Raw genomic sequence first — 12,060 nt, forward strand, 5'->3', positions numbered from 1 at the left:
ACGCTGTTTACTGCTTTGAATTAACGTTTTCTCGGTTTTAGCCTGTTTCGGGACAAAATGGGTATAAGTGGTGGCTAAACACTCGAAATTCAACCCGAACTCTTCTAATTAGTAAAATGCATTGGATTGTTACATATTTGAACCTAGAAAGAGTAACATAGCTGATTACTGCTGCAAATCAATGTTTTCTCTCGGTTTTAGCATGTTTTCTCGGTTTAAGCCTGTTTTGGGATAAAACGGGTTTAAGTGTTGTCTAAACACTCCAAATTCATCCCGAACTCTTAAAATTAGTCAAATGCATTGGAATGTCACACATTCTGACCCTAGAAATTGTAACAGAGCTGTTTACTGCTTAGAATCAACGTTTTCTTGGTTTTAGCCTGTTTCTGGACAAAATGGGTATAAGTGGTGGCTAAACATTCCAAATTCAACCCGAACTCTTGAAATTAGTCAAATGCATTGGATTGTTCCATATTTTGACCCTAGAATGAGTAACACAGCTGATTACTGCTTCAAAACAGTGTTTTCTCTCGGTTTTAGCTTGTTTTCTCGGTTTAAGCATGTTTTGGGATAAATGGGTTTAAGTGTTGTCTAAACACTCCAAATTCATCCCGAACTCTTACAATTAGTCAAATGCATTGGACTGTCACACATTCTGACCCTAGAAATAGTAACAGAGCTGTATACTGCTTTGAATCAATGTTTTCTCGGTTTTAGCCTGTTTCGGGACAAAATAGGTATAAGTGGTGGCTAAACACTCCAAATTCAACCCGAATTCTTGTAATTACTCAAATGCATTGGATTGTTACATATTTTGACCCTAGAAAGAGTAACACAGCTGTTTACTTCTTCAAATCAATGCTTTCTCCTTGTTTTAGCCTGTTTTCTCGGTTTAAGCCTGTTTTGAGATAAAACGGATTTAAGTGTTGTCTAAACACTCCAAATTCATCCTGAACTCTTACAATTAGTCAAATGCATTGGAATGTCACATATTCTGACCCTAGAAACAGTAACAACCCTGTTTACTGCTTAGAATCAACGTTTTCTCAGTTTTAGCCGGTTTCGGGACAAAATGGGTATAAGTGGTGGCTAAACACTCGAAATTCAACCCGAACTCTTGTAATTAGTCAAATGCATTGGATTGTTACATATTTGAACCTAGAAAGAGTAACATAGCTGATTACTGCTTCAAATCAATGTTTTCTCTCGGTTTTAGCATGTTTTCTCGGTTTAAGCCTGTTTTCGGATAAAACGGGTTTAAGTGTTGTCTAAACACTCTAAATTCATCCCGAACTCTTACAATTAGTCAAATGCATTGGAATGTCACACATTCTGACCCTAGAAACAGTAACAACGCTGTTTACTGCTTAGAATCAACGTTTTCTCGGTTTTAGCCTGTTTCGGGACAAAATGGGTATAAGTGGTGGCTAAAAACTCCAAATTCAACCCGAACTCTTGTAATTAGTCAAATGCATTGCATTGTTACATATTTGAACCTAGAAAGAGTAACATAGCTGATTACTGCTTCAAATCAATGTTTTCTCTCGGTTTTAGCATGTTTTCTGGGTTTAAGCCTATTTTCGGATAAAACGGGTTTAAGTGTTGTCTAAACACTCTAAATTCATCGGAATTCTTACAATTAGTCAAATGCATTGGAATGTCACACATTCTGACCCTAGAAACAGTAACAACGCTGTTTACTGCTTAGAATCAACGTTTTCTCGTTTTTAGCCTGTTTCGGGACAAAATGGGTATAAGTGGTGGCTAAACATTCCAAATTCAACCCAAACTCTTGAAATTAGTCATACGCATTGGATTGTTACATATTTTGACCCTAGAAAGAGTAACACAACTGTTTACTGCTTCAAATCAATGTTTTCTCTCGGTTTTAGCCGGTTTTCTCTTTTTAAGCCTGTTTTGGGATAAAACGGGTTTAAGTGTTGTCTAAACGCTCCAAATTCATCCCGAACTCTTAAAATTAGTCAAATGCATTGCACTGTCACACATTCTGACCCTATAAATAGTAACGGAGCTGTTTACTGCTTAGAATCAACGTTTTCTCGGTTTTAGCCTGTTTCGGGACAAAATGGGTATAAGTGGTGGCTAAACATTCCAAATTCAACCCGAACTCTTGAAATTAGTCAAACGCATTGGAATGTCACACATTCTGACCCTAGAAACAGTAACAACGCTGTTTACTGCTTAGAATCAACATTTTCTCGGTTTTAGCATGTTTCGGGACAAAACGGATTTAAGTGTTGTCTAAACACTCTAAATTCATCCGAACTCTTACAATTAGTCAAATGCATTGTAATGTCACACATTCTGACCCTAGAAACAGTAACAACGCTGTTTACTGCTTAGAATCAACGTTTTCTCGGTTTTAACCTGTTTCAGGACAAAATGGGTATAAGTGGTGGCTAAACACTCGAAATTCAACCCGAACTCTTGTAATTAGTCAAATGCATTGGATTGTTATATATTTGAACCTAGAAAGAGTAACATAGCTGATTACTGCTTCAAATCAATGTTTTCTCTCTGTTTTAGCATGTTTTCTCTGTTTAAGCTGTTTTGGGATAAAACGGGTTTAAGTGTTGTCTAAACACTCCAAATTCATCCCGAACTCTTACAATTAGTCAAATGCATTGGAATGTTACACATTCTGTCCCTAGAAATAGTAACAGAGCTGTATACTGCTTTGAATCAATGTTTTCTCGGTTTTAGCCTGTTTCGGGACAAAATGGGTATAAGTGGTGGCTAAACATTCCAAATTCAACCTGAACTCTTGAAATTAGTCAAATGCATTGGATTGTTACATATTTGAACCTAGAAAGAGTAACATAGTTGATTACTGCTTCAAATCAATGTTTTCTCTCGGTTTTAGCCTGTTTTCGCTGTTTAAGCCTGTTTTGGGATAAAACGGGTTTAAGTGTTGTCTAAACGCTCCAAATTCATCCCGAACTCTTACAATTAGTCAAATGCATTATACTGTCACACATTCTGACCCTAGAAATAGTAACAGACCTGTATACTGCTTTGAATCAATGTTTTCTCGGTTTTAGCCTGTTTCGGGACAAAATGGGTATAAGTGGTGGCTAAACACTCCAAATTCAACCCGAATTCTTGTAATTACTCAAATGCATTGGATTGTTACATATTTTGACCCTAGAAAGAGTAACACAGCTGTTCACTGCTTCAAATCATTGATTTCTCTCGGTTTTAGCCTGTTTTCTCAGTTTAAGCCTGTTTTAAGATAAAACGGATTTAAGTGTTGTCTAAACACTCTAAATTTATCCGAACTCTTACAATTAGTCAAATGCATGGGAATGTCACACATTCTGAACCTAGAAACAGTAACAACGCTGTTTACTGCTTAGAATCAACGTTTTCTCGGTTTTAGCCTGTTTCGGGACAAAATGGGTATAAGTGGTGGCTAAACACTCGAAATTCAACCCGAACTCTTGTAATTAGTCAAATGCATTGGATTGTTACATATTTGAACCTAGAAAGAGTAACACAGCTGATTACTGCTTCAAATAAATGTTTTCTCTCTGTTTTAGCATGTTTTCTCGGTTTAAGCCTGTTTTGGGATAAAACGGGTTTAAGTGTTGTCTAAACACTCCAAATTCATCCCGAACTCTAACAATTAGTCAAATGCATTGGAATGTCACACATGTAAGACTTTGTAGAATAAAGAAGAGAATCAAGAGAATGGAGGTAGGTTTCGGTAGACAAAGAGAATGAGGAAGGAGAAAAGATTAGGTTTTCTTATTCCATAAGAAGCGATAATACAAGGTGGCTATGAGCCTATTTAAGGAAACACAAACTAGGGCTACACCCTTGACCGAGACACACAAGTGGGATAGGGACATTAGGAGAGAGACACACTACATCCCAAGGTGAAAGCGACAGCCCATCCTTACCAAACATGTGACTATTTCCTTCCCTTCTCTCTAACGGTTATAATGTGCTTCTCGATCCTTCTAGTGGGCTTCAGGCCTCCTCTCCATTCCTTATCACTAGAAGACTCGGCCATTTCACCACACTTGTACGGACAGCCCATATTCAACACTCGTACGGACGGCCATGGCTGCCTTAGGCTTATTCTTTTGATCAATACTCCCCCTCAAGCTTAGCCTAATGAAATGGCTAAGCTTGGAACCCGTGAAGCAGCACCTCATTAAAAACCTTGACTTAGAAAACCTCATGGGACAAAACCAAGTCAAGGGAAAAAGAGTGTGCTGTCCACGGATTAGAGAAGCTTGATCATGGCCGTGTAATGTCTACAAGTCCAAGTTTGCTATAGATGTGATCACAAACCTTGGAGCTTGCAGACTTGGTGAAGATGTCAGCTAGCTGATCTTGACTCCTTGTGTGGCATGGTAACACCACTCCTTCTTCAATCTTCTCTCTCACCTTGTGGCAATCGCTTTCTATGTGCTTGGTCCTCTCATGAAAGACCGAGTTTGTGGCAATGTGGATGGCCGCTTCATTGTCGCAATGCATGGTCATGGGCTGCTTTGTTTCGATGCCTAAGTCCTTGAGTAGACCCTTCAGCCATGTCATCTCGTTAGTGAGCTTCCTCATAGCTCTATACTCGGCCTCGGCGCTAGAGCATGAAACCACCTTTTGTTTCTTAGACCTCCATGTAACCATGTTGCCTCCAACGAACGTGCAGTACCCAGTAGTGGATCTTCTATCCAGCGTGTCGCCATTGTAATCCGCATCACAGTAGCCAACAATCTCGGTGTTGTCATTCTTGCCCATCCAAATACCTTGACCCGGACTGCCCTTGAGATAGCTTAGGATCCTCTCGACTTGACTCCATTGGTACTTGCTTGGTGCCTTCATATGTTGGCTAACCTGATTCACAGCATAACATATGTCAGGTCGTGTGATAGTAAGGTATATTAGCTTACCTACAAGCCGGCGGTAGCGTGTGACGTCTAAGAATGGCTCGTCCATTGGTTCCTTAGGTCGGCCTTCTTTTTCCCGTAAGCTCTCCCCCTTTCGCTTGAGCTGGTAGTCTTCATCAAGTGGCGTAGCGACCGGAGACACACCAAGCTTGCCAGTCTCCTCTAACAAGTCAAGAGTGTACTTGCGTTGTGAGAGGAAGAGTCCTTCCGGTGAGCGACAAATTTCAATACCAAGAAAGTATTTGAGTTCCCCAAGGTCCTTGATGTCAAATGCCGACTTGAGGGAGTCCTTGGTGTCCTGAATGGCCGCCTTATCATCACCAGTCACGATGATGTCGTCGACGTATATGAGCACCACCACCCAACCAATAGAGGTGCAACGTGTGAAGAGAGTATGATCAGCCTCCGATCGCTTAAAACCATAAGTCTTGAGAGTAGAGCTTAGTTTGTGGTACCAAGCTCGTGGGGACTGCTTAAGGCCATAGATGGCCTTACGTAGCCTCAAGACTTTTCCGGGTGTAACCATGTCTTCAAGGCCGGGAGGAGGCGTCATGTACACTTCTTCATCAAGTTCACCTTGAAGAAAGGCGTTCTTCACATCCATCTGCCATAAGTCCCATGATAGGTTGACAGCAAGAGACAGCACAACCCGAACCGTATGGAGCTTGGCCACGGGTGCAAAGGTGTCCGTGTAGTCCGCACCATAGGTTTGGGTGAAGCCACGGGCCACTAACCGGGCTTTATGCCGTTCAATGTCACCATTGCTCAAATACTTTATGGTGAACACCCATTTGGAGCTAACTGCCCGCTTGCCTTGAGGAAGATCCGATTCGTCCCACGTATGATTCCGGATCATGGCGCCGGTTTCATCCTTGACCGCATCTAACCAAACCTGATGCTCCTTGGCTTCATCATATGTCTGCGGGATCCAATTGGCGTCAACTTGGCCGAAGAAAGCTTGGTGATCAGCAGGTAACAGCTCAAGGGAACAAACGGACTGGATGGGATGAGCGACGGCTTGACTGTTGTAATATACACGCTTGTTCTTCCAAGTGGAGGGGTCAGATCGAGGTCTGGTGCTCCGACGCAGGACTGGTGCAGGAGGTGGATCCGTCCTAGGCAACTCCGTTGACGTACCGTCCGTAAGAACCGTCTCCGTGTTTTCCTCGGTAGGAGCCGCTGCCGGAGCATGTGTGTCCGGTGTAGGGCCAGGAACAGGAACACCGGCTATGGGTAGGCCAGACTCAAGGGACACACTATCTTGGGCTGAAACATTGTTATTCGTATCTCCTTGGTCAGACCCACCGTCGGTAGGAGTTTGGCGTAGCATAGGCTGCACGACACCCGTTGGTGGAGACGGGTTGCCAAGGTGATCAAGAAGGAACCTTAGACTTGAAGCTCGGTCATTAGGTGAGTGAGAGAGGTCTTTAAGGTTGTTCCAGTCCTTCTTGTCATAGTAGCCCACATTCTCTAGGAACCGGACATCTCGGGAGACATATAGACGACTTGTGGCCGGATCATAACATTTGTACCCCTTTTGTGTGGTAGAGTAGCCAATGAACATGCACTTTGTACTCTTGGCATCCAGCTTACTCCTTTGTTCTCCTGGTACTAACACAAAACAAACACAACCAAAAACGCGTAAGTGATCAAGGGATGGTTTAAATTTGTTTAGTACTTCAAATGGAGATAAGTCATGAAGAACTCGGGTTGGTGTCCGGTTGATGAGATAGCATGCAGTCATCACAGCATCACCCCAATATCGTTTGGGAACACTAGAGTGGAACATGATTGCCCGCGCCACTTCCATGAGATGCCGGTTCTTTCTCTCGGCCACACCATTTTGTTGTGGCGTGTAGGGACAACTAGTTTGATGGAGAATGCCATGCTTGGAGAGATGTTCTTTGAACTTGCAACTTGTGTATTCTCCACCATTATCAGACCTAAGTACCTTAAGTTTTGCATTAAAATGATTAGTCACATAGTTTTGAAAGTTGACAAAGGCATCAAACACTCTATCTTTAGAAGGCAATAAGGTAATCCAAGTATATTTTGATTTTTCATCAATAAAAGTCACAAAATACTTGTTATTATCTCTAGATAGGCATGGTGAAGTCCAAACATCTGAGTGAACTAAATCAAAACAATTTTCATAAATAGTAGTTGACTTAGGAAAGATAGACTTGCAATGTTTTCCAAGAATACAAGGTTCACAAGTAGAATTATCAAAAGAAATATTAGGAAACATTAGTCCTAAAGCACGCGAATGAGGGTGGCCTAGCCTAGCATGCCACACCATATTCGAATCAACAACAAAACAAGACTTAATAGAAGATAAATTTGGATCAGTTTTCTCTAGGACATAGAGATCTCCACTCCCTTGCCCTTCTCCAAGAACCTTTCCAGTCTCAATATCCTGAAAATGAACACTGTTAGGACCAAAAATTGCATAACAATTCAAATCATTTGTGGCCCTCTTAACCGATAGAAGATTGGAGGTAAATGTAGGCATAAAGAAAGCTTTTGAGGTTTTATCAAAAAGTTTCAAGTCCCCTATCCCTTTTACTGGTATTTGATCTCCATTGGCAATAACAACATTCCCTAAAGCCGGTTTTATGTTGTCAATTAACCTAGGGTTGCTAATCATATGATGTGAAGCCCCCGAGTCAATAACAAGCGATTTACTAGGCTTAGAGGTAAAGAAAGAGATACCAGACTCCTTGAGTGAGGCAATGGAGCGGATGAGAGCCTCAAGGTCTGACTTCCTCACCACATCTCCATAGGCTGCGGTCATGGCCACCTCATCTCCCTGCTTTGATGATCCGGCTCCCTTGTCGCTAACCGCTTCCTTTGAGAAGTTGGCTTTGAACTTGGCCGGCTTGAGATGAGGATGGAGAACCCAGCATTTGTCTTTCAGGTGGCCCCGCTTCTTGCAGTGGTCGCATACCCACACCTTCCTCTCCTCTTGCTTGTACACTCCTTTGTTGGCCGTAGCAAGCTCCCCCTTACCGCTAAACAAATCAAGAGATCCTTGTTCTTTCTGAATTTGGGAGCAAATATCTTCAAAGGAGGGAAGCTTCTCTGCCCTTAGGATGTGCTTCAAGAGGTCATTGAAGGATGGGTTCAAGGTAAGGAGGAGTCCAAAGATCTTGTCTTGCTCCTTCCTTTCGTTTAGCACACTCGCCTCAAGTGTACTTGGCCGCAACATGTCAAGTTCGGACCATAGTGCACGGAACTTACCAAGATGCTTAGTGAACTCCACATCATCTTGGTTAAGGTCGTTTATGGCCTTCTTGACCTCAAAGACTCTAGTCATGTTAGAGACATTACCATACACGCCTTTAAGTGTTTCCCACAGTTCCTTGGCCGTCTCGCAGTATGAGTAGGCCTCAAGGATAGGCGTGTCCAGAGAGTTTTGGAGAACAGATAGGACAACTTGGTCTTCTTGGAACCATTTGGCCTTCCTCTCGCTCTCTTCCTCCGCTTCCGCCTCGGAAGCATCTTCTTCTTTGGGGTTTTGCTTTGGGACATAGTCGGACTCGACATGACTCCAAAGGCCACGACCTCCAAGGGCGGTTCTTGTGGTTCTTGTCCACAGCAAGTAGTTTGTCCCCTTTAGGACAATCGGTGAAACGATGGGCTTGGCGTTTTCCATGGTCGGATTTCTATGGACCGATGGATAAAGCTTTTACCCGGAGAATAAACAAAAGAATGCGAGTGAGAAGAAAAGAAGGAAAGGAGACTAGAGAATAGAAACAAGTAGAAGAATGAGATTAGACTGTAGAGAATCGAACAACTTGCTCTGATACCATGTAAGACTTTGTAGAATAAAGAAGAGAATCAAGAGAATGGAGGTAGGTTTCGGTAGACAAAGAGAATGAGGAAGGAGAAAAGATTAGGTTTTCTTATTCCATAAGAAGCGATAATACAAGGTGGCTATGAGCCTATTTAAGGAAACACAAACTAGGGCTACACCCTTGACCGAGACACACAAGTGGGATAGGGACATTAGGAGAGAGACACACTACATCCCAAGGTGAAAGCGACAGCCCATCCTTACCAAACATGTGACTATTTCCTTCCCTTCTCTCTAACGGTTATAATGTGCTTCTCGATCCTTCTAGTGGGCTTCAGGCCTCCTCTCCATTCCTTATCACTAGAAGACTCGGCCATTTCACCACACTTGTACGGACAGCCCATATTCAACACTCGTACGGACGGCCATGGCTGCCTTAGGCTTATTCTTTTGATCAATAACACATTCTGACCCTAGAAACAGTAACAACGCTGTTTACTGCTTCGAATCAATGTTTTCTCGGTTTTAGCCTGTTTCGGGACAAAATGGGTATAAGTGGTGGCTAAACACTCCAAATTCAACCCGAATTCTTGAAATTAGTCAAATGCATTGGATTGTTACATATTTTGACCCTAGAAATAGTAACACAGCTGTTCACTGCTTCAAATCAATGATTTCTCTCGGTTTTAGCCTGTTTTCTCAGGTTAAGCCTATTTTAAGATAAAACGGATTTAAGTGTTGTCTAAACACTCTAAATTCATCCGAACTCTTACAATTAGTCAAATGCATTGGAATGTCACACATTCTGACCCTAGAAACAGTAACAACGCTGTTTACTGCTTAGAATCAACGTTTTCTCGGTTTTAGCATGTTTCGGGACAAAATGGGTATAAGTGGTGGCTAAACACTCCAAATTCAACCCGAATTCTTGTAATTACTCAAATGCATTGGATTGTTACATATTTTGACCCTAGAAAGAGTAACACAACTGTTTACTGGTTCAAATCAATGTTTTCTCTCGGTTTTAGCCGGTTTTCTCTTTTTAAGCCTGTTTTGGTATAAAACGGGTTTAAGTGTTGTCTAAACGCTCCAAATTCATCCCGAACTCTTAAAATTAGTCAAATTCATTGCACTGTCACACATTCTGACCCTATAAATAGTAACAGAGCTGTTTACTGCTTAGAATCAACGTTTTCTCGGTTTTAGCCTGTTTCGGGAAAAAATGGGTATAAGTGGTGGCTAAACATTCCAAATTCAACCCGAACTCTTGAAATTAGTCAAACGCATTGGAATGTCACACATTCTGACCCTAGAAACAGTAACAACGCTGTTTACTGCTTAGAATCAACGTTTTCTCGGTTTAAGCCTCTTTTGGGATAAAACGGGTTTAAGTGTTGTCTAAACACTCCAAATTCATCCCGAACTCTTACAATTAGTCAAATGCATTGGAATGTCACACATTCTGACCCTAGAAATAGTACCAGAGCTGTTTACTGCTTCGAATCAATGTTTTCTCGGTTTTAGCCTGTTTCGGGACAAAATAGGTATAAGTGGTGGCTAAACATTCCAAATTCAACCCGAACTCTTGAAATTAGTCAAATGCATTGGATTGTTACATATTTTGACCCTAGAATGAGTAACACAGCTGTTTACTGCTTCAAATCAATGCTTTCTCCTTGTTTTAGCCTGTTTTCTCGGTTTAAGCCTTTTTGGGATAAACGGGTTTAAGTGTTGTCTAAACAATCCAAATTCATCCCGAACTCTTACAATTAGTCAAATGCATTGGACTGTCACCCATTATGACCCTAGATATAGTAACAGAGATGTATACTGCTTTGAATCAATGTTTTCTCGGTTTTAGCCTGTTTCGGGACAAAATGGGTGTAAGTGGTGGCTAAACACTCGAAATTCAACCCGAACTCTTGTAATTAGTCAAATGCATTGGATTGTTACATATTTGACCCTAGAAAGAGTAACATAGCTTATTACTGCTTCAAATCAATGTTTTCTCTCGGTTTTAGCATGTTTTCTCGGTTTAAGCCTGTTTTGGGATAAAACGGGTTTAAGTGTCGTCTAAACACTCCAAATTCATCCCGAACTCTTACAATTAGTCAAATGCATTGGAATGTCACACATTCTGACCCTAGAAACAGTAACAACGCTGTTTACTGCTTTGAATTAACGTTTTCTCGGTTTTAGCCTGTTTCGGGACAAAATGGGTATAAGTGGTGGCTAAACACTCGAAATTCAACCCGAACTCTTCTAATTAGTAAAATGCATTGGATTGTTACATATTTGAACCTAGAAAGAGTAACATAGCTGATTACTGCTTCAAATCAATGTTTTCTCTCGGTTTTAGCATGTTTTCTCGGTTTAAGCCTGTTTTGGGATAAAACGGGTTTAAGTGTTGTCTAAACACTCCAAATTCATCCCGAACTCTTAAAATTAGTCAAATGCATTGGAATGTCACACATTCTGACCCTAGAAATTGTAACAGAGCTGTTTACTGCTTAGAATCAACGTTTTCTTGGTTTTAGCCTGTTTCTGGACAAAATGGGTATAAGTGGTGGCTAAACATTCCAAATTCAACCCGAACTCTTGAAATTAGTCAAATGCATTGGATTGTTCCATATTTTGACCCTAGAATGAGTAACACAGCTGATTACTGCTTCAAAACAGTGTTTTCTCTCGGTTTTAGCTTGTTTTCTCGGTTTAAGCATGTTTTGGGATAAATGGGTTTAAGTGTTGTCTAAACACTCCAAATTCATCCCGAACTCTTACAATTAGTCAAATGCATTGGACTGTCACACATTCTGACCCTAGAAATAGTAACAGAGCTGTATACTGCTTTGAATCAATGTTTTCTCGGTTTTAGCCTGTTTCGGGACAAAATAGGTATAAGTGGTGGCTAAACACTCCAAATTCAACCCGAATTCTTGTAATTACTCAAATGCATTGGATTGTTACATATTTTGACCCTAGAAAGAGTAACACAGCTGTTTACTTCTTCAAATCAATGCTTTCTCCTTGTTTTAGCCTGTTTTCTCGGTTTAAGCCTGTTTTGAGATAAAACGGATTTAAGTGTTGTCTAAACACTCCAAATTCATCCTGAACTCTTACAATTAGTCAAATGCATTGGAATGTCACATATTCTGACCCTAGAAACAGTAACAACCCTGTTTACTGCTTAGAATCAACGTTTTCTCAGTTTTAGCCGGTTTCGGGACAAAATGGGTATAAGTGGTGGCTAAACACTCGAAATTCAACCCGAACTCTTGTAATTAGTCAAATGCATTGGATTGTTACATATTTGAACCTAGAAAGAGTAACATAGCTGATTACTGCTTC

The sequence above is a fragment of the Camelina sativa genome, chromosome 13 (genome assembly GCF_030686135.1).
Source record: "Camelina sativa cultivar CO46 ecotype springtype chromosome 13, ASM3068613v1".
Lineage (NCBI taxonomy): Eukaryota > Viridiplantae > Streptophyta > Magnoliopsida > Brassicales > Brassicaceae > Camelina > Camelina sativa.